Below are 24,601 nucleotides of genomic sequence, written 5' to 3' on the forward strand. Positions count from 1 at the left end.
TTGTTTATTGCAGATTTCAGTAAGGGCAGCATTCCCAGTAGGGTCATTAAAACTGTCATTCCACGACATTAAAGGGACAGTTCACCCAAAAATGAAAAATGTCTTATCATTTACTCACCCCCATGCCATCCCAGATGTGTGAATTTCTTTCATCTGCTGAACACAAATGAAGATGTTCAGAAGAATATTTCAGCTCTGTAGGTCCATACAATGCAAGTGAATGGGTGCCAAATTTTGAAGCTCCAAAATTGACATAAGGGCAACATAAAAGTAATCCAAACGTCTCTTCTGAAGTGATATGATAGGTGTGGGTGAGGAACAGATCAATATTTCAATCCTTTTTCCTTCACTTTCACTTTATTCTCCTTCTTTTTTTGGTGATTCACATTCTTCGTGCGTATCGCCGCCTACTGGGCAGGGAGGGGAATTTATGACAAAAAAACGACTTGATCTGTTTCTCACCCACACCTTTCAGATTGTGTCTGAACACATGGATATAACCAGCACTTATGGATTACTTTTATGCTCTCTTTATGTGGATTTTGGACCTTCAAAATGATGGCACCCATTCACTTGCATTGTGAGGACCAACAAAGATGAAATATTCTTCTCAAACTCTTAATTTTTGTTCTGCAGAAGAAAGAAAGTCATACACATCTGAGATGCCCAGAGTGTGAGTAAATCATGAAATAATAATTTTTTTGGGTGGACTATCCCTTTAAGGAGAAAGCATGTGGTTCTACATAAAAGACATGACGAAGGAACAGTACAAGACTGTGTACTTAAAGTCTTTCATGAGGGAAAGAACTACAATTCCATGAAACATTGCAAATGACGTAATCAAATTAAAAACTATGTAGAAATATTAAATTGCTTGTTATTATATGTAAATATTATGACATGCACAAATATATAAGTAGTTTGAGAGTGTAGGAGACCGACTCGTTCGCTTAATTCACAGTGCATCATGGAAGTGGGCGGTTGCTACGGAGTTTGTTTACCCGAAATTTGTATGCTGCGATTGTTTGATTTGTGGCTCTTTATCATTAGGATCTCGGGGAGTGTAATTCTTAACAAGGAATTCCACTATCAAACACGTTTTGTTTTTCTTATTATTTAAATAAGTTGAAATAACACAGACTGGTGACTTAAATGTTTTTTTTTTTAGGTCTGTGAGTCGCAAAGGGCAGGGGATTTTTTTTAAATACAAATGAAAAAATCATCCTAATTTTTTTTTAATCATTAGGAAAACAGTTTTGGTACTGTGTTGGCTCGCAACTTGATGTCTAATGTACAATATGGCTCCTGCAGCAAAACCAGTTGTAAACCACAGCTCAATAGTGTCGTCTTTGTCAAGCTCTACATTTTATTGTGCTGTGTTTCCTCTGTGGCAGTAGCTCTGTGCTTTGACAGAATTGAAGATACATGTTGTGCAGCCGCAGTATCTTAAGCTCAAGATTTATAGTAGCAAAATCCAATATTAGTCCTCTGAGGGCACGGAAGAATCAGACAGGAAAGAACGCACTGATCAATCGATTGTCTGTCTCTCTTCCCTTCATCTCTCCTTCACACTCATCTTTCAGACAAACGACTGAAGAGTGATGGTGATAAATGTATGTTAGCCGTTTCAAGAATCTCATTCCTCTCTTTCTCTCTCTTTTTTCAAAAATAGGTCAATTTAGCTTCGCCAAACCACTGAACCGGAACAAAGCCATGCTTTATCTTTTTCATCTTTGACTTAACTGAACATTTTTAAAGCTGAAGTGTGTAATTTTTATTTAAATGTTAAAATACTTTCTCGTTTTTCAGCTTAATATATGAGATAACTATAGCTGTGACTCTGTGGTGCTTTCAAAACATTGCTCTCTTTTTTCGAGCACCCTGACTAGCCCGACACAGCAACATTGGCTCAGCCAAACATTGGTGTGACGATGGGATGGGACTAACTGTTTGTTGACAAATGGGAGACTTGTGGAGTTTTTGGGAATTTGTTTGAAAACAGGGATTTTTGCAATTCCAAAAATGAGGATTGATCATGATGAGGTCTAATAGAGTCTGTTGAGGACTCATGTGGTCTTATGTGGACTTTTGTTGTCTGATGTAGTACGTAGGGGGTCTGATGAGGTCTTATGTGGTCTACAGGGGTCTGATGAGGTCTAATAGGGTCTAATGTGGTCTCTTGGAGGTCCGTTGAGGTCTAATGGCATCACTGTCTGTCTTTGTGTGAGTGCACGGGTTTCGTTGAATTCCCTGCCGTGCGCTCTTCTGTCTGTATTGTTTCATGTCCGGAGCATGGTGTCTAGATCCTGACTTCCTGTCTGGTTTTGTTTCGGTCTGTGTCGGGATCCAGACACTCATGCTCCATGTTCTGTGTATGTCTCGCGCGACCGCTGAGGTGCGTTCCACTCACTTTGCTTTCGGGCACATCGGTCTGAGGATTCGGGTTTGTGTGTGGCCGAACTCTCGCACGGGTGTCCTGTCTTGTTTTTGTCACCTGTTGCGTGCATCATGTGGCGTTTGCCTCGCAATGTCTGATAAGGTTTAATGTGGTCTGATGTGGTCTCTAGAAGGTATGATGAGGTCTAATTGGTCTGATGTGTTCTCTAGGGGGTTTGATTAGGTCTGATGGGGTTTGATGATGTCTAATGGTCTCTAGGGGGTCTGATGTGATCTCTATGGGTCTGAGCATTGAAGGGTAGATAGTAGATAGATCTAGATCTATTTGCTTTGCTCTGGATGTTAAACATGTTTGAGACTGAAATTGTTGTGTTGATGAACAGAACAGCTCTATTTCAATAAATATTTCAGTTAAATCAAATGTTTATTTTCAATAAGTTATAAGCCTAACTCTAATCCATGAGGAGGCAAATGAACAATTCTTGTTAAGGTTGTATTCACACTGCACAAAAACCCAATTTGTCTTTCAAATCTGATCTTTAGGACTGATTGTTCACACTGTAATTTTGCAAGTGCCGAAATCGGAAGCTTTTAATCAGATAGTGTGGTCAATATAGCACAGTGTCCTAACCAGATGTGACGCAATGCCACAACACACTATAAAAGGTATCTTTTCCATGTTAATCAGAGTTTTTTTAATGCGACGTCGCGCCAGGCAGGACAGTCAACAAACAGGCCTAAAATTATTCTTATTGCAGTATATTAAAGCCGGCATCTCATTAGCTGGTTCAGAACAACTTAAATTTTGGCTGAGGGTGAATGATGTGCTAGAGGTCTTATTCTCTTTAGCCTGGAGCGCTGTCACACACACACACACACACACACACACACACACACACTGGTTCAGAATGGTAGTGGGGAGACATCCCGGATCATTTCAACTTTTTCTCCGCCCTTGTTATGGCGAAATAACAACAGAAGTACCGTGAGAACATAAACAATCTTAACAGACAGAAGAAGGATGAAGTAACTTTCATAAAGTAACTTTGTCCAGTGTATATGTGTGATTGGGTATTTATCCCCTCGAGCTTGCCATAGAAAACGTTATGGAGCTTCAGTGAGAAAATGAGTTGCGTTCAATAAACACACTGTTCCGTCTGTGATTGCACTGATTTCTACGTTTTATTGTCAATAATCCTAATTTTAGTGTATGAATATTGCAGTGTTGCATCGTGTCGTATCAGGTGTGAACAGGCAGATCGCGTCTGGTTAGGATGAGGTTTATCGATATCAGTTATTGGCATCAGCACATTGCAGAGAGAGTCTTTCTTCTACACAACAGAGAGTAGCTTTCAGTATAGATATATAAGATGGACAACTGGACATTTTCCATCATTAAACCGTTCTCAAGAGGTTCACAAGAGAACATAAGCAGCTTTGGCATTTCAGTATTTCATACATTCATGCATATACCGTGTCTAAAACAATTGCTTACTTGTTAACTTATTTAATATTCACTACATAGCGAATGCCATACAGTTAACTAAATCAGGAAAGAGTGACTGTAGCAAAAATGTAATTATCTACCAAACGCAATGATGTCATGCCTCTAACCAGTGAGGTCTAATATTATTGACGTGCCACCCTATTTGATTTGAGCTCTGTATACAGTACAGTAGAGCAATGATTTGATTTTAGAGTGAATAATTACCTAAATTTTGGTCTGTTCAAAATACAAAGGGATCCTATGCCTTCAGCAGACTTGGATTATGACACACCGGTCTAGTTTTGGACAACCTTAATTACTTTTTTGTAATTAATACAAAAAATTGTAATAACAGTCCAACTTGTAATAACAGTCCAAAATATAAAGGAGTGGTGGTGGTGTAGTGGTCTAAGCACATAACTGGTAATCTGGTAATCAGAAGTACACTGGTTCAAATCCCACAGCCACCACCATTGTGTCCTTGAGCAAGGCACTTAACTCCAGGTTGCTCCGGGGGGATTGTCCCTGTAATAAAGGCTCTGTAAGTCGCTTTGGATAAAAGCGTCTGCCAAATGCATAAATGTAAATGTAAATGTTTTTGGGTGCTTTTTTAAGCCTTAAAGTGAGTCACTTTGAACTGCTACTGTATGGAATTCAGTAATTGCAACATTCTTTAAAACATCTCCTTTTGTGTTCCACAGAAGAAAGAAAGTCGTATGTGTTTGGATCGACATATGGGTGAGTAAGTTATGACCAATATTTGTTTTTTTGGGTGAACAATTCCTTTCATAAAGAGCAGGATCTCTGTTGTTTGTTTGTTTACCTTCTAGACGATGCAAAAGAGAAATGGGCACTTGGGGAAAATGTCCTGGGACTGTCCAACGGGCTGCTTCCTGTTAGACACAGACAGTGAAAGTAGTTTGTGCTAACTTTAACATGCTAGTATGTCACATGACATCATAGGTGCAGATCATGTGATCAGAGAAGAATACTCACCTATGTGTCCAGGAAGAGGAGAGTGTGGGCGGGGAAGAGTGGGAGATGTGCTGGTCAGGATCAGACTTTTCCTGTTACTCGTACGGCAACTGAAAACAACATCAACACATGATGTGAGGCACATGGGGAAATTTTTTTTACAAACAGACATGAGGGACAAACAAGGAATTAAAATGAGATGCTGCCATGGCAACGATGCTGACAGCCTCCGCAGGAAACATCAGCATTGCGATTGGCTGCTAGGCCACCTCAAATACTACACTAAAATTTTAGAGACAAAGCTGGAGGCGAAAGCCAATCAACTCGCTAATGACATGATGCAATACTCTGAAAGTTAATTTCCATTATGTGAAGAATAAATTGCGCAATATTTAAAGGAATAGTTCAACTATAAAATTTTAATTCTTTCATCATTCTCTCACCTTCATGCCATCCCAGATGTGTATGACTTCCTTTCTTCTGAAGAACATAAAAGAAGAATATCTCAGCTGTGTAGGTCCATACAATGCAAGTGAATGGTGGCCAAAACTTAGAAGCTCTAAAAACCACATAAAGGCAGCATAAAATAAATTTGTAAGTCTCCAGTGTTTTAATCCATGTCTTCTGAAGCGATCCAATCATTTTAGAGTAATAACAGTCCAAAATATAACTGCTTTTCACTGTACATCTTGCCAATGCAGTCTTTAAGCATAATCATGATTTTAAGTTCGATCACACTTCCTGGTGCTTGACAACTGCACAGAGCGCTAGATAGCACTAGGAAGTGTAATCGAGCCTATCATGATCACCAAGAAAACAAATGATCTCAATGTTTATAGTGAATAAGAGTTACATTTTGGTCTGCTCTCACCCAAAATCGATAGAATCACTTCAGAAGACATGGATTAAACCACTGGAGTCTTGTGGATTATTTATGCTGCCTTTATGTGTTTTTTTTTTTTAGTTTCAAAGTTCTGGTCACCATTCACTTGCATTGTATGGACCCACAGAGCTGAGATAAAAATCTTTGTTAGTGTTCTGCAGGTATTCTGGGATGGCATGAAGGTGAGTACATAAGAAAGTGTTCATTGCAACTGGTGTGATCATCTGTTTTGCTGCTTGCCTTTGCTTTACTTTTATTACTGTATTACTGTATTTTTTAACCACTCCAGTTTTCATATTAACAAATTATAGTATTGGCAAGTCGTTCAGGACATCTACTTTGTGCATGACACAAGTCATTTTTCCAACAATTGTTTACAGACAGATTGTTTCACTTTTAATTGACTATATCACAATTCCAGTGGGTCTGAAGTTTACATTAAGTTAACGGTGTCTTTCAGCAGCTTGGAAAATTTCAGAAAACAATGTCATGAATTTAGGCAATAAGCCAATTAGATTCTGATAGGAGGTGTACTGCAAATCAAAAAGTTTGAAGCAAATAGTGCAAATCAATCCCAGAACAACAGTAAAGGACCTTGTGAAGATGCTGGAGAATACAGGTAAACAAGTATCTATATCCACAGTAAAACATGTCCTATATCAGCATAACCTGAAAGGCTGCTTAGCAAGGAACAAGCCACTGTTACAGTTTGAGTACAGTTTGCAAAAGCACATGGGGACAAAGACCTTGCTGTTTGGAGAAATGTTCTCTGGTCTGATGAAACAAAACGGTCATAATGACCATCATTATGTTTGGAGGAAAAAGGGTGAGGCTTGCAAGCTGAAGGACCCCATCCCAGCCGTGAAGCATGGGGGTGGCAGCATCATGTTGTGGGGGTGCTTTGCTGCAGGAGGGACTGGTGCACTTCATATAGATGGCATCATGAGGAACGAAAATAATGTGGATATATTGAAGCAAAATCTCAAGACATCAGCCAGGAAGTTAAAGCTCGGCCGCAAATTGTCTTCCAAATGGACAATGATGCCAAAAAATACCTCTAAAGTTGTGGCAAAATGGCTTAAGGAAAACAAAGTCAAGGTATTGGAGTGGCCATCACAAAGCCCTGACCTCAATCTGACAGAATATTTGTGAGCAGAACTGAAAAAGCGTGTGTGAGCAAGGAGGCCTACAAACCTGAATCAGTTACACCAGTTCTGTCTGGAGTAATCGGACAAAATTCCACCAACTTATTGCGAGAAGCTTGTGGAAGAATACCCAAAACATTTGACCCAGGTTAAACAATTTAAAGGCAATGCTACCAAATACTAACAAAGTGTATGTAAACTTCTGACCCACTGGGAATGTGATGAAATAAATAAATTATTCTCTCTACTATTATTCTGACATTTCACATTCTTAAAATAAAGTTGTGATCCTAACTGACCTAAGACAGGGAATGGTTTGTACAATTAAATGTCAAGAATTGCGAAAACATTTGTTTAAATGTATTTGGCTAAGGTTTATGTAAACTTCTAACTTCAACTGTACTGTATATTGTGCAGTATGCAGTACACAAATTCAATGCACAATCTTTCCATGCCGAGTATAGCATGTGACATTTGCTTCGAAAAAACAAATATATCTGAAATGCTCAGGGACATAATGCAGGGGGACCATTCATATCCCAACGAACATAACGCTCTGTGACAAGATATCACATAAAAGCAGAAATGGCAGAGTGAAAGTCTACTGAATTATTAAGCAGTAGCATCAGACTGCAGGAAGAACTAAGTAATATTCACCTCCTAACCGCCTACACAACCAAGAGAGAGAAAAGATGACCAGCTGAGAAAAAACATTTAATTGTCCTCCATCCTCTTTGTTGTCAACCCTCTCTGTTTCACTCCATTAAGACTGTCTGTTACACACACACACACACACACACACACACACACACACACACACACACACACACAAACACGGATCACAATACTGTATACAAGTGTGTTTGAAAGTCTACAGTATTGTTTTCATGATCTTTCTGCCTGCTGGCATTCAGCTTTAAAGAGCTTTATTGGCATCTGAAGGTATTATAGCTCACAAAACAATTACTGTCACATGAATATTAATTTACAAATCCATCATATGGCTGTATGGAGCACAAGGATGGATAGTGCCTCTCTATAATATGTTCCCGCTCTGAAACAGAAAGACTGACAGCATGAAGCAGATTTCATTACCACACTTTCTGCTGTAGAATAGTTTTCATGCTGCAAGTCTGCTGTTAGTTAAGAGAGCAAGAGTGCGTGTGTGCATGCATATGCTTGATCCCTGCTGGATCTCGGTTCTATACAAAGTGAGCCATAAATCAAGGACAACACTGACAGGCAAGCAACTCACACACACACACACGGCCACACTTGGAGGAAACAAAGCCGTTTGATGCTCCTCTGATGCTGGAAATCACAGACTGTTTTATACATCACATTTACATTTATGCATTTGGCAGATACTTTTATCCAAAGTGACTTACAGTGCACTTATTACAGGGACAGTCCCCCCGGAGCAACCTGGAGTTAAGTGCCTTGCTCAAGGACACAATGGTGGTGGCTGTGAGGATCAAACCAGCAACCTTCTGATTAACAGTTATGTGCTTTAGCCCACTACGCCACCACTACTCCGCAACACACACAAGCACACATACACACACACAAACATTACCATTCAGCAGCACAGAACCATTTAGTAAACTCTATCTGTCTCTACTGTTGACTCATTCTCTCACTGGGTGTGTTTACATGTACAACAAGACTCAAAATTATTAAAAATAGACATTATAAAATTCTGACAACGCAAGATTTTAAAAAGGTCTGGATTTCCTCCAGTATTGATGTAAATTGGTATACAGACGTGTGTTCATTGACTAAACCACCAGAACACTGGTAAATGTGTTTACATAGTGAAATTAAGGTAATGGGTTTTGCTTTAACCATTTATTGTGATTTTCCTCAATAAGTATTTGACATATTGTTGGCTTATTAAGTTGGTGTAAGACTGTGCATGTGAACGGACTTTCTGTGAGAGGAAATAATCTCTGTTGTTATGGACTAGCCAGTGCCGACAGCAAGCATCTGTTTGCACCAAAGAAGTCTATAATACATGGAGAAAGCTATCCATTAGCATTCCCATTCATTTCAATGGTAGTTGCTGAGCTGGTGCATGGCACGCACCCACCAATCTTGTTCATGGGCACTCAGTTCAGGGCACAGAACATTTTGAGCCAATCACCTGAGATATAAAAGTCATGGACCTGCTGGAAAATGACATCAGGACAATACTGATTGGCTGATGGCACAGTCCAAAGACCTTCATTAACAACTATTCTGAGCTGTGAATTTAAAAGCCAACATGGCTCACACAGGAAGTCGGCAAGTTGTTTCAAACAGTTCTAGTACCAAACGGCATCTCCTATTAAATGGTCTGCACTTATATAGCGCCTTTTTAAGCTTAACAGTATTCAAAGCACTTTACACTGTGACTCAGTCACCCATTCACAAACACATTCATACACCAATGCAAGGTGCTAGCCTGCCATTGGGAGCAACTTGGGGTGCTTGCCTAAGGACACTTCAGCATGTGGAGTCGTGTGGGCCAGGATTCGAACCACCAACCCTGCGATTAGTGGCTGACCTACTCTACCAACTGAGCCACAGCCGCCCTCTATTAGCCATTTTTGCATCTGCATACGTGTTTAACTTCCTTTGTGATGCGACCGGAAGTGCACTACGTCAGCAGCGTAGGAGACCTCATATCCCTCAGTGAAACCAGGAAGTTATTGCGTTTGCATAATAAGTAATATGCGCATTTCAGAGGTTGCATTTTTTTGCATTTTATGCTTTTACTCTACTGATGGTTAGTTTAGGTTTGGGATTTGGGTTGGGGCATACAGTTTATAAGCATTCCTCTTCACTGTATTACATCCTGTAAAGCTGAAAACAACTCACTGCACAACTCACTTTTGGCACCCCTCTGTGGAAGTTAAACGTGGAAAATGGAGCTCACACGTTCACATATGCCCAACAACACTTACCACTTTGGCCACTGGGGGCAGTGTTTTGAGTTTAGGTAAGAACAGACTGATTTTAGCTAAAGAAAAGTCATTTTTCCATAGTTTTTCTATGTAAAGATGCACTGGACACATCTTTGACCATTGTGGCGTGTCTTCTGTTTTCAGATGCTGTGTCTAGTTCAAAAGAATTTCAACTTTTAAAAATGCATCTAAAGACCCGTATGTTCTGTTCTATTCATTGCGCTCCATCTAGCTTTTTTTTAGATGTCTGGACGCGTTTGGTGTGAACAGCTCCAAAACATCATAAGAGCTGTAGAATGTTGTCACACCAATTTCACACCATAAAAGTTCCTGTAACACTTTTTAACAAGCACCAACGTTTACTCTGCTTAATTTCATCCATCTGAGGCACCGCTTTTCGGAAATGTATCTTCTCACAACCTTTAACACTTAATGAGATGAGCAGACTGGAGAATCAACATTCAGAAATAGCCCTCAGTGGTGGGCTAATGTCATCTGTTACTATAGCAACCGTTAAAGTAGAAACGTAAAGCGTTCTTTTGTTTGTGAGCATACCGTTTCACTTCACTTATGGCTGATGACCTGTTAACAGTTCATTTGGAAAGAAGAAGTGAGTTTTAACTTCTCAGTGTTAGTCGTCAACACAGTGACTCATTCCAAAAGAGGAGATCCACAAAAGACTGACTCATATAAAGGACACGGAGACCAAATGTCACAAATAATTGCATGAATGCTCAGATTACAGCCCAGTATAAAACCTGACTGGAGGGAAAATTGTCCTTAAATGTACTGAAAATAATGTTACAATACAAAAAAAAAAATCAGAATAGTTCTAAGAATAGGCTTCAATTTATTTAAGCAAACCTTTGACATGTTTTTGTGAGATTATCCCAGGAAGACCATGTAAATGCAAATCTGAAATGCTGGAGATTTTTTCCTGTCAGTTTCAAAGAATTGTGAGGGCAGTGAAGCAGGGGCTGTATGATTAAATGATAGTTATATTATGATCAAATTAAATGGTTTTTACGATTTATTAAATAGCGTTCCAGTCTACTGTGCTGGTACACACACACACACACACACACACACAAACGTTGGTACTCCTATCATTATGAGGACACTCCATAGACAATGATTTTTATACTGTACAAACTATCTATTCTATCCCAGGGCTGGTAATCTGGCATACCGGGCATTTTCCCTGTGGGCCGACGGACTTTGGGGCAGATCAGGGGCGGACTGGCCATCGGGAGAATGGAGTGAGCCGGCCGCGAAAAGCTAAAATGAGCCGCAGCCTAATACAGAATGGACCACAAAACGGCGCCGTGATATGCAGAAAAGGACAGCGAATTTGATTCATAGCGGGGAACCTTTAACTTTAAAGGCACTATAACTTTGAAATACACCTGGGACTCTTATTTTGAAATGTTTGCACTTCACAGTTTCCAGCTGCTCATTCAAACAAATAAGGGATACTGTATAAAATGTGCACTCCTACAATAATATACGTTTTACAATATCAGGGCTAAAAAAATTACTAAGGAGCTATTGGCTCCTAAACTGAAACATTAAGGAGCCAAATAGCTGTTTTAGTAGCCAAATCACAGATTATCTCGAATTAGACTGCTGTTCAAAAACAAGATAGTAAGCAAAAGAAAAGGATGTCAGCTGATAACCCATTCACCGAAGGTTTAATAAACAGTATATTTAATAAACGGTATATATTCTGGGTTTGTTTTTGCGTGTGATGCAGCGAGCTCATCAGAAACAGAACAGGTGAAAAGCGGTGCGAGGCAAACTGGCTTTGCACGTTATAAAAATATATTCAATAACTCACAAGATGATATATGACGAAACATCATATGAACGCACACAACCCGACTGTCGCCAGTGACGACTAGATTTAAAATTATTGTCGCAATCAATAATTTTTTTACAGTCTGGAGCCCTGAATAAACAATTAAAAGTAAGCGCTGTCATATTTCATCGACACTATATCATCATTAACATTTGATCTTTAGTGATCGATTGTCATAAATGTACGATATGGCTTAATGATTGTGAACTGCTCCACAACAGCTGGAAACACTCACAAGCTCCCGTGTGCTTGGAGAAAAGGGACGCAGTGCATGCATTTATTTAATTTAGTTTGATAATCACATTAGGTCATATTGCAATTCTGGTCATTCCCCTCCCAAATTTAGACTTTTGTTGTATTATTTAAGACTTTTTAAGACCTTACATTTTGGGAAACTGAATTTAGGCCAGTGGTAGCTCAGCGGTTAAGTCTCTGGGTAACTGACTGAAAGGTTGGGGGTTCAAGCCCCAGCACTGTCAAGATACCACTGTTGGGCCCTTGAGCAAGGCCCTTGACCCTATCTGCTCCAGGGTTTCATGGCTGACCCTGCGCTCTGACCCCAGCTTAGTTGGGATATGCGAAAACAACTGCATTTCATTGGCTCTGTACTCTGCACTATGACAATAAAGTTGAATCTTAATCTTAAGACTTTTTCAGGATCCGCAGGAATCTTGCAAATGCAATATACAGCACAGATTCAGTCAAACACAACAAACAGCACAGAGATTCACCTATTCAAAGCAACATAAAGCACAGAGATTCCTCTGTTAAACACAACTGTAACAATATAAGGACAGGCCAGGGGGAACCGGCTGAACAGTCAATGTAAAGTTTAATGGTATAAACGAACTTAAAACAACAGGACACAAAACATAAGATGAACAAACATGAAAACATGAAAATGCAGAATGGCTGCATGCATCTCTCTCTCTATTGAACTGGCATCACCGACTTCCGCTCTCCCACTGATCAGCTGATTGAGAGCCGACCATTTAGCATCACGGGCCAGCCACAATCTCCTCCTCATCACACTCCTCCCCAGCCCGATTCAGGCCGGGGCACCACCAGTCTGACTAACTCCCCCCCCCATCTCTGAAGGGGAGACACTGCCCTTCCAGACGTTCTGTCAGCCGGTGGTCCACCCCACCTCCTGTGAACCTGGGCAAGATGAGGGGAGGTGTGGGGAGAGGGAAAGTGCGAGCAGAGACACACAGAGAGTGTCGTTGCTTCTGCCACCTCTGTGAAAAATCACTCTCCAAGTCTTGGGGTTTTGATGCCAAAAGATAGACTTTATTGTCAACGATAAATAAGGCAAGTTGCTCTGCAGAGAAACTCCAGAATCTGGGTTTGCACCCTCTTAAATACGTATGATCTAACAAGGTGTGGCTAATACAATGCACATGTCACCACCATCCATCACATTTCCAGTCTGTTGTTTTTCAAGAAGTGAACAGGAAATGTCCGTGGAGGGGCTTGACCATATGTCTACTCTAGTGTCAACACAGGAGACTAGTTTACCATATGTGAGCACATTCAATTCTTACACAGGCACACACAGCAAGATACATGCTTGACCACCAGAAACAATTGTAGAATAAAATGGCTATATTTACATTTATATTGATAATACGTGATTAATTTATATTCAACTTTAAACAAATATTCCTCAAGAGAGACAACCCCTCAGTCACCAAGCAGAGGCCGCAGCTGATCCCCAGTGGATGCAGCGGCGAAGACTCGACGGCAGCACTTCCCTCCTCCTTCCCGGGTTTCAGCACCACTGTAACTGTCAAAGGACGGGCAACAAGGAGGCGGGAACCGGCTAAACAGTAAACAAAGTTTAATGGTAATACTCGAACACGGACACACACGCGGCCACGTGCATCTCTATTTCTCTCGAGCTGGCTCCTCCAGCTCATCTTTATCCCCCTGCTGACTGATCAGCCCGATTCAGGGCCGGCCGTGTGTCCTCACAGGCCGGTCCCGTCCTCCTCCTCGTCACACTCCTCCATTGCCTGACTCAGGTCGGGAATACCCCTGGCATGACGCACTTCCCTCCCTTCTTGGAGGTTTTCCTCCTGCAGTCCACCAAAGGAGCAGCCGCGGCCGTTTGCCTGGGGACGGAGGGGTTGCTGCCATCCGCCAAGAAGGGGAGGAGAGGTTCTGTCTGCCAGGGGTCAGAGGGCTCACTGCAGTCCACTGGGGGAGGAGCGAGCTGTCATCTGTCAGAGGATGGAGGAGCGGTTGAGGACCGGGTCACAGCGTGTCCGTGAACCGGCGAGCAATTTAATCTCTCTCCTCTCTCTCTCTCTGTCGCTCCGCCTCACTCTTTCCCTCTCCCCTTTCCCTTCCCTCATCTCTCCCAGGGCTCTAGAAAGGGGGGGAAGACCTGCCGGCAGGCACGGCCAGAAGGGTAACACCCCCACTCCAGGAAGGGAGGGGAGTGCGTCATGCCGGGAGTTACCTCGACCTGGAGAAGGAGGGCGGGGCAGGGCCGTGAGGACACACGGCCAGCCCTGAATCGTGCTAATCAGATGGGAGTAGGGCTGGGACAACGCGTCAACGTCATCGATGACGTCGACGCAAAAAATACGTCGACGCAAAATATGCACGTCGATTCGTCGGATCCAAAACAAAGATGGCGGCGCCGGCGAGTAGTAGCAACACGAGTGGCTCCTCAGACTATCAGAAGTGCAAGGCGGCATGCACTCCTCTAAAGTTTGGGAATTCTTTAATTTAAAAGGAAACAATTCCGTGATATGTCGTCTTTGCAAAATGGAGATGGCCTTCCATTCTAGCACCACGGCAATGCACCAGCACCTGAAGAGGCGCCACTCGTGAACTGCTTGGTCAATTTATAGCATCAAATAGGCTAAACATGAATGTAGCCTACATCAGAAGGACTGTTGTTTTAACCGCGGAAAGACGTCAGTACAGTAGCCTACAATCCATTATTCAAATTCAAATCCACCGACGTTAATCTTCTCTCTCCTGACTACTTTGTCGGACAAAAATGTTGTATTATGATTGATTGATCAGATCGCCTGTCAATCAAACTCCCGGCAAATGTTTTTTTTTTTTACATTTTATACACCCCCACCCCCGATGAAACCGGTATTACCGGTGTTGTCACAAGTCGATTAATCGAATCGAAATCGAATCGGACTGAAAAAATGAATCGTTAGATTAATCGATGCATCGAAAAAATGAATCGCTAGATTAATCGTTTAAAAAATAATCGTTTATCCCAGCCCTAGATGGGAGGGGCTGGCAGATAAAGACAGGCAGGAGGCACCAGTAGGAGAGAGAGAGAGAAGCAGAGTGTGTCTGTGTGTCTTTATGTTTTATGTTGTTTTAAGTTAATTTATATCATTAAACTTTACATTCACCTTTCAAACACAGCATACAGCACAGAGATTGACTTATTAAACACAACATGCAGCACAGAGATTAAACAGTTAGATACCGCATAAAACACAGAGATTTACCTTTCAAACAAAACATACAGCACAAAGATTGCCGTGTTAAACACAACATGCAGCACTGAGATTAAACCGTTTTATACCACATAAAACACATAGATTTACCTTTCAAACACAACATGCAGCACTGAGATTGGCCTGTTAAACACAACATATAGCAGAGAGATTCACCTTTCAAACACAACATACAGCACAGAGATTGGCTTGTTAAACACAACATACAGCACAGAGATTGGCCGGTTAAACACAACATAAAACACAGAGATTCACCTTTCAAACACAACATACAGCACAGAGATTGGCTTGTTAAACACAACATACAGCACAGAGATTGGCCGGTTAAACACAACATAAAACACAGAGATTCACCTTTCAAACACAACAATCAGCACTGAGATTGGCCGGTTAAACACAACATATAGCAGAGAGATTCACCTTTCAAACACAACATATCAGCACTGAGATTGGCCGGTTAAACACAACATATAGCAGAGAGATTCACCTTTCAACACAACATACAGCACAGAGATTGGCTTGTTAAACACAACATACAGCACAGAGATTGAACAGTTATATACAGCATAAAACACAGAGATTCACCTTTCAAACACATCAAACAGCACATAGATTCACCTATTAAACATAACATACAGCACAGAGATTTCCTGATAAAAACAACAAGCAGCGCAAAGATTGACCTGTTACTCACAGCACTGAGATTCACAGCTTAAACACAACATACAGCACAGAAATTCATCTTTGAAATGCAATAAACAGCAGAGAAATACGTTAAATGTAACCTAATGCAACATTGCAAGAGGAGTATAGAGTGGAGGAGGGCGTGCCCGGTCCACAATCAGCCTGATGGGGGCGTGCGAGGGATAAAGGCAGCCGGTGATGACAGTTTGAGAGAGAGAGAGAGAGAATGACAGGCAGCTGCTCTGTGTTTATGTTTGTGTGTTTTTGGTTCAGTTTATTATTAATCTATTATTTATTTCGCTAAGCCGGTTCTCGCCGCCTCCTTTCCCTTATACCCCTTTAAAGGACATTTTCCTGAGTCCGCCACAAGTGTTAGTCAACGACTAATCGAGCACATCCCTCCAGCACAGAGATATCCTGATAAACACAACAAACAACACAGATATTGACCTGTTATATACAAACTCACAGCACTGAGAATCACCATTTAAACAACATAAAGCTCAGAGATTGGCCTATTAAATGCAACATACAGTGCAGAGATTCACCAATTAAACACAATAGCATTCAGATTTGCCTGTTAAACATATACAGCACAGAGAATCATTCACATGCTAAACACAACATACTGCAAAGGGATAAACTTATTAAATGCAACATGTAGCACAGATATTCACCTGATAAACATCATGCCATGGGTGTGGTGATGTAAGGTCACAAGAATTCTGGTTGCTAGGCAATAGGATGTCAGTAGTAGAGCAGATACTGGTTTGCAAATAGATTCACAGAAGAGTAGAAAAAACAAAGGAGAAAAGAATAGATGAGTGTGTAGATGAATGGGTGAGAGAACAGGCTCAGAGGAATATTCCAAGAAGAGGTGATTGGGATAAATTTAGACTCAAGAGCCAATGTGAGAAAGCAAAGATAAAAACTTTATTTTCTCTTTCTCTGCTAATGGCAGGTATGGAAGGACAAAATGAACGAAAGGACAAAAAGAACTCTTGGGTGGCCAGGTGGCCCAGTTTACCCAGAACAGTCCTGGTGTCCTGAAAATTCAATGAAAAATGTTCTGCTGTTAGCTGGCTCACTGACATAAAATTAAGTATCCTCAATGTCCTTCTAGCTACCGTCTCTGGTATCATTTGTGGTTTTCAATAGGATGACATTACAGAAAGAAATCTGTTTCTTTGTCATTGGAAGTTGAATTGCTGACTCTTCTAGAACGTTTTTTAAGCAAATCAGCTTGGAGTGTATCTGGTTGATACAGCAATAACTTAATGTGCTTGCCACTGCTTGCTTCTCAAGTTAGCTAGCTAGCTAAGCTGAAGAAATGCCCAAACGAAAAACACATCTTTAACAACAAGTTATAAGAAGCCTACTAACTTTTGAAAATGCAAATGAGGTGTTTTGATGTCAAATGTTCATGTAAATCATAATTTACAGGTCACTTGATTTGTATGTAAAGTAAGCTAGTTTCAACTAGCTTACCGATTTAGCTATAACCATAGAGCTAACAAGAAAATGTTGTTTGTCCAAAGTGTGAATTTTGTATTTTTTTTTATCATTCCCATGTGAAATAAATATAAACTGAGGGCAATCTGATTTGATTACAGTTCTGTTTCACATTAACCAAACAAACCATTGTTAGCCAATGTGCTAATATAACAACAAGGCTAAATTCAACAAGACAAATCCATATGCTGGTTCCGAAATCAAACGCACCTTGCTGCATCGCTGCCCATACAATCAATGACTTAAAATAATTAGTATGTTAATTATTATGCTTTCACACCAACCAAAGGAACCAAACTCTGGCATCAAACAGTGTCAGACTCAGTCTCAGCCCACACCAAAAGCTCTTGTTTGAAAATGCCTTAAGGTGCCTAATGCTCCAATAAATAATAAAATCTTCATTGGCCGTTCAAGCGTGTTTGATGTCAACTCTGCAGGAAAAAGGTGAATTGTGAACAGCAGAGGCGGTTTAATCAGATTATTTTTCCAGATTTGTGCACAACTGTTCCAAATGACAAATGGTCTGCGAAACGTTAATACAAAACCTGATCATATTAATTTGATTGTATTCATCAATTTCTCTATAATATCTATTTAAACTCTTGGTAGCAGAACAATTATTGCTTGTGGACAGTAAGGATACTGTTCCATCTTTATCTGATTTATGGTGTGCAAACAATATTAAAATAGTCAGAGATAATAAATCCTATTAAGCTCTACATTTGTGCTGCTCCTAAAGCTGATCTCAAATCAGTTTTGCAGTTTCTCACTGGATCATCGGTGGAGTGGTGGTGGTGTAGTGGTCTAAAGCACATAACTGGTAATCTGGTAATCAGAAGGTCGCTGGTTTGATCCCCACAGCCGCCACCACCATTGTGTCCTTGAGTAAGGCACTTAACTCCAGGTTGCTCCGGGGGGATTGTCCCTGTAATAAGCGCACTGTAAGTCGCTTTGGATAAAAGCGTCTGAAAATGCATAAATGTAAATGTAAATCATTAGGTTCAGGATTCCATGCAGATCATGCAACTGACTAAAGTATAGATCAGCTTATAGCTGGTAACTTTTATCCAAAACGTGAATGAAAACCCTTGTTCTGGACATACAAAGTTGGGCCAAAATGTCTGATTGGATGTGACAAACTGATACATATTGGACAAATCAATTATTAAACTGATAATTAAAAGATTAGCAGAAGTCTGAAGTCAGGAGGGGGATAAATGGAAGCAGTGAAATGTGACCTATTGTACATAGAAGTTAACAAGGTCAATGTTACAAATTTGTTTACATTTAATTAGTCACATAAAATTAGTAGAACTTTTGAATTTCTTTAAAAAAAATTAAACTCCTAACTCTGTTCATTTCAAAGTTTAAATAGAAACAATTCCCAGATTTTCAATCTGGTTTTAGAGTTTTGGATTCCATATAAAATTCAATCATCTTTTAGAGCATTTTATATCAGGATTGTTAACAGAACAAATCTGATCAGCGGCTGTCCTGCTGGGACGCTCTTTTATGAATGAATGTACTGGATTAATTGTGTCCTGAATCTAAAACTGATCACTTAAACTGTGGACTAAGCATCACAGGATCAACATTAACAATAATCTGACAGGTTACAAAATCTCCAACCAACTAGATTATGCCGCAAAAATATCATCCCGCTATTTTTCATCCTATGCTTTCATTTCCTGGAGTGGAGGTTTTGGAGGCAGTGCTGGTGTGTAATTTCAAGTCGAGCAAATTTGTGTGTGGAATGATTTATTAATGCTATGTGATCTCTAGAGAACTCCGAAGTCATTTCACCAAGGGCGTAGACTCCAAGAGGGCTGGGGGGGAGGTAACCCCCCCAATAATCAAAACAAGCAAGTACAACCTCCCCTCATTATTTATACCATGATAAATGGAAACATGTATATGCGTCATGCGTCTTAACATCTCTCATACTTGGAAGTCATGAGACAAAGAGGGTCATTCCGTATCAACTCAACCAGAGGTCCCCTGCTCAAAATGTAGCTTTCTTTTTATATGTACTTATTAAGGGCCTGTGGTTACACCCTAGAGATATGGGGCTCTCACTGTGCCTCCAAAATTTGTAAAATTTTACATATTTTCAATGGTCGAAAAAAACAAACAAATGTTAAATCGCATTAAATATTCACAAAGGTGCTAAATTTCATATCGCCAGCAAAACCAATGCAAATATATTGTGAATATTCGATATATATCGGCCAAATAATGTGCTGAGACATTTAAAAAAAATTTTGCTCAGTCCTTGAGGACAGACTATCTGATCCTCTCTTAGAGTCTCTTATACAAACTCTCTCTTGTTCAGTCTTTGATATGTGTCGGCAGAGAGATGGACGAGTTAAAACACACGTGAACGACTCACTTGGATGGAGAAGTTAGAAAAGAGAGCGAAAGCGAGAGTGAGTAGCAGATGTTGTAGCGAAAGAGAGGAACTCAGTTAACCCACTGTGATGTTCTCAAATACAAGCCAGGACGTCTCCTCAGCCACTTCCCGCTCTCTCTCTCATTCATATTCCCTCGCCATATTTCTCTACGTCTGTTTCTTCCATAATAGCATTTTAGGCTCAAAGCAGCTCATCTCAAATGAAATACTAAAAGAAATCATGAAACTCAGAGAGACCCTGACAAATATCAAAACATACATTTGTACTTAAGGCATACTCTGAAACATACTCTGTGTAAGATACATGAATGCAAATACTTCTAGTTATGCAAGCTAATAATAATACCGATATTGAAAATAAATTTTTGGGAAATAAAAGCTTCGCCAAAATAAATACATAAAATAAAAGCTATATTTAAATGGTAAACAGTTCAACAGAAATGTATCATACTGTATAGTTGTATTGAATTATTACAATTGAATGTAATATTCATTGTAATACTACTACTACTACAAATAAATATAAAAATAATAAATCAATAGTAAGTATATTCAAGCAATATCTCACATCTATGATGCTCTATTATGCAGCACTTTACTTGACAAAAATAGCTCCAGTGTTGTATTTTGGATTGTGCTGTGAGGTTTTGTATAAAAGCACTTACCTTGATAAAAAAAAAAAAAACAATATTATGTATAAAATTAATTGTCCAATTTGATTAAAGTTTGAATGATTTTTTTTATTTAGACACCATTTTGATGCTAAAAAAAAAAAAAAAGTTGATATGGAATAAAAAATAAAAAAACAGGTATCGGCGAGGACTTAAAAGGGAGTATCGGGAGTATATACTTGACTCATTCTCAAAAACATCATAATAAATAAATGTAAAAATGTTTCAGAACATCCCTTCAGTTTACTGACCATCCAATATTGGACATAAAACTGGCAGCCAAAAATCGGCAGTTCGAATCAGATTATCTGGATTTTACACATAAAGTTTTTTTTTTTTTTATCAGGTTGATACAATGAGCCCTTTTTGAGGAAGAGCTAGTCAATGGATTTGACTGTTTTCTTGGTTAGTTTAATCAGATCTTTAAAAAGCACTCAGGGATTTGTTTTGAGGCACTTAGTAGCAGCAAGGAAACTAGATATCCACCAGCAAATTGTAAACACTTTGTTTTCTCATGACAAGACTTATGCACATTTTCCTAAAAAAGTTTTCCGGGTTTTCTGTACATTTGCAGAGACTACCACATCATCTTTAAAAAAAAAAAATTTAATTGAAGCGGCAGATTTTAGATAAATCCGTCCCTAAAAAGCGAGTAAAAACAAAACAAACTGTGTTTGGTCGTTTTACTTTAGTCAGATGGTCTCGTCCTGTCTAAGTGGGCAGTTCTTGGCTAGAATAAGCTGCAATCTGGACCAGATTTTGTGTGGATGGTCAAAGGTCTGGCAACATAATACTGCCTTCACAGTAACGCAAGATCGTTAAGTAAGTACAATGGGACGTGCTGTCCAATTAACAAACAAATCAGTCAGTTGGTACAGTTCTTTATAATGAATTGAATCAGTCTGAATCGATCACAGGAGTCATCAGCCTGAATCATGGACAGAATCAGTCAGACAACTCACTCCCTCACTGATCTGACTCACTCAATCACTGGGCCGCAGGTTATTTTTATCTGAGCTAATAAACTATGCATTCCTCTTCACTGTATCATCTTTTACAGCTACTTATGTTCAAAACACTTCTTACTTCGACCACTGGGGGCAGAACTTTGAATTTCGGTAAGCACGGACTGATTACAACAGCAAAACTTTGGACCTACTGTTGACAAATTCACAGTGAGATCAATCTGTATCCGTCACAAAATGGCCACATAATTAACCTGGAAAACATTTTGAATTGTACATCCAAAAATAAAAAACTGTCCTTTACTCACCTTCATTTCATTCCAAATCCCCATATATATTATTTTTTTTCCAAAAAAAAATAAAAAAATTCGTTTTTAAGTTTTAAAATTCAGTGTAAGCTATTGACTGAATAAAACTCCCCTCATCATCAGATTTTTTTAAATGAACGCAAGCACAAATGAGTTTCCGAAGATTCTGCAGAGAGGAAGATTATCGCTGAATAACAACTTACATTTCAGTGCACATGTATCTCACACAAAGCTATCGTATGGCTTCAGAAGGCTTGAAATATAGTGCACAAGTCATACTGACTATTTTTTGGAGCTTGAACAGCTCCCCATTCACCTTCAATATCATGAGGGTGAGTAAATATTGATAAATTTTTCATATTTGGATAAATTATTCCCTTAACAATGACAGAATGTCATGGCTACACACGTGCAAATATACTCACAAAACTGTCAACCTTCCAAAAAACTGCATGGAGGAGAATGATGCTACAACAGTGCATTATCACCATCATCATCATCATCGTCAACATCAAAAAGAACAAAGTCATCATAACCATGATCAATTTCATCATCAGATAAGCGAACATCAAATAAATAAGAAGCAGCATTTAACTGATGAGTCATAATTGCATGAGTGATCCAATAATTCTTTCTCTTTAATTTACCTTTTGGTTCGACGGAACATGTTGTTAGCCAAGATGCCCGGATGGCAGGCAAATGCAGTGATGAGCAGTGGCAGTAGCCCAGTGTGTCAGCACACACTTTTACACACAATCACAGAAAGCAGCCGACTACGCCATGACACACTCACGTCCTCCTTCACACACGCTCTGAGCTCTGTGTGTGGCTGTCCACGAACAGAGTGATGGAGAGCCAGCGAGGATACGGAGAGAAAGAGAGAGAGAGAGAGGGAGGGAGAGAGAGAGAGAGAGAGAGAGAGAGAGAGAGAGAGAGAGGTAAGGTGGCTCTCAAGGGTACATGCCAAGCCAGGAACTAGAGGCAGCGAGAGGGGTGGGGTGGGGGGGGGGGCTGAACAGGAGAAATCATAGGAGGGCTGTTAGCATGTACTGTATGTGTGTGTGTGAGGCCATTAAAAGAGTATCAGTGTTGAGGGCTCAGGGGTGTGGCAGGGGTAATGGAAGTCTAAGTGACACATGGGATATGTAATATCCCACAGGTTTCTTGGGCCTTACAAAATCACTTCAATGGTTGAATCCGATTGGTCGATTTCATTTTGATGTCAGCTAAAAAAAAAATAATATATATATAGTGGTTGAATCAAACCGATCCACAATTATTATTATTTTATACTATAACCTTATAATAATATCATATTTTATTACAATTAAATTATTACAACATAAATATAAATATAATTACAATATAATTAAATATCAATCAGATGTAAAATAATCTCATTTAGTTTAATTGTCATGTTTAGATGTTTTTTTGTTCATGTCTTGATTCCATGTCTTTTATTTTGAAAAGTTTAGTTCCTGTTTCTAGTCATGTGATGTCCTGTTTTCCCTCCATGTTCACGTGTCTTGTTTTCATTGGTTTATTATTTAATTATCTTGTTTAGAGTTGTGTTTGTTCATTGGTTTATGCTCCCCCATGCCATGTATTGAAGCCCTCATGTTTGCCATTGTCCTTTGTCAAGATTATTGGTGTAATGTTGTTTCATAGTCAAGCCATGTTTAGTCAAGTTCATGTTTATGTTTTGTTCACTTTTAAAGTCAGGGTTCTGTCACAGTTCCTCCTGACACTCCCAGCACTTACACTCCACGTTCTCTCTCTCCCGAATACTAATCACCTGCACCTGAAACCTGTTCCCACATCAATCAGCTTCACAGCATATAAGCTCCACTCTCCCGTCACTCTTTGTCTGGTCTCCCACGTTGATCACAGACTTACCTGCTTCCACTCCTAGAAGTTTCATGGTCTTCGTCCAGAGCTCCTCGCTCCTTCCTTCCAGCAACGTTCTACGTAGTTCTCCTCTCCAACGCTCAGGCGTGTTCAAGCTCCTCGCTCCATCATCAAGTTCCCGTGATCTCCTCTCCATTGCACTGTGGTGTGCACTCAGGTTCATCAGCTTCCCTTAATCCCTCAATAAACTACACCTCCGGGTTTAACACTACTTTCGAGTCTGAGTATCTGTTACAGGTTCTTGGATATCACTTTTGTAAATAAACTGCACGTGGGTTCGTCATCACATCATCATCTGCTCCTGCGTCATTGCCTGCCAAGAACGTTACATTAATCTAATACTAATATATTCTAATATGTTGTATAATGTAACAATACACTTTTTTTTTAGTTTTTACATTTATAAAAAAAAATTAGGGCTGTCGATTTAATGCGTTAATTCAGTGTGATTTAATTTGATTAAAAATAACGCTTTAAAAAAATGAGCGCAATTAATCGCAATGTCCCCATATAAGGAAGATTCCTGAGAAATGCAAGCTTGTAGTACCACCTGTTTACTCCAGAGGGCAGTAAGTGAAACTTCAGCTGTATGAGCAACACACAGTTTATACAGTGAAGAAAACACTTCAGCAGCAACAATACAAACATGCGTTGCGTTCAAAACACTTGATGGAGCGCAAATGCGAACTAAGGGATCTTAACTATATTTAAACTATAAAATATATTTAACTTGACACAGTGACCTAAACATTTTATGTTTGTGATGCAACGCACCCGAGACGCTACACAAGCATGTCTGACGCAGGTGTAAATTAAACAAGCCCTCATAATAAATCTCCAACTGATTGACAAATTCACTTGTGTAATGGATTGCTGTGAACTGTGTGCCAATGATTGACTTATGATCAATAATATGGAAGTAAACAATACATTGTATTCTAAAGCTGCTTTTATATT

The 24,601-nt window shown here is 39.8% G+C and overlaps 1 pseudogene; it reads right to left on the reverse strand.

Moving 5' to 3' along the window:
• The window catches only part of LOC127652054 (microtubule-associated serine/threonine-protein kinase 1-like), a 55,933-nt pseudogene extending 32,126 nt beyond the window's left edge, over positions 1-23,807 (reverse strand).
• Between the last annotated feature and the right edge of the window lie 794 nt (positions 23,808-24,601).

Source organism: Xyrauchen texanus, chromosome 11, assembly GCF_025860055.1.
Source record: "Xyrauchen texanus isolate HMW12.3.18 chromosome 11, RBS_HiC_50CHRs, whole genome shotgun sequence".
In the NCBI taxonomy this organism is placed as follows: Eukaryota; Metazoa; Chordata; class Actinopteri; order Cypriniformes; family Catostomidae; genus Xyrauchen; species Xyrauchen texanus.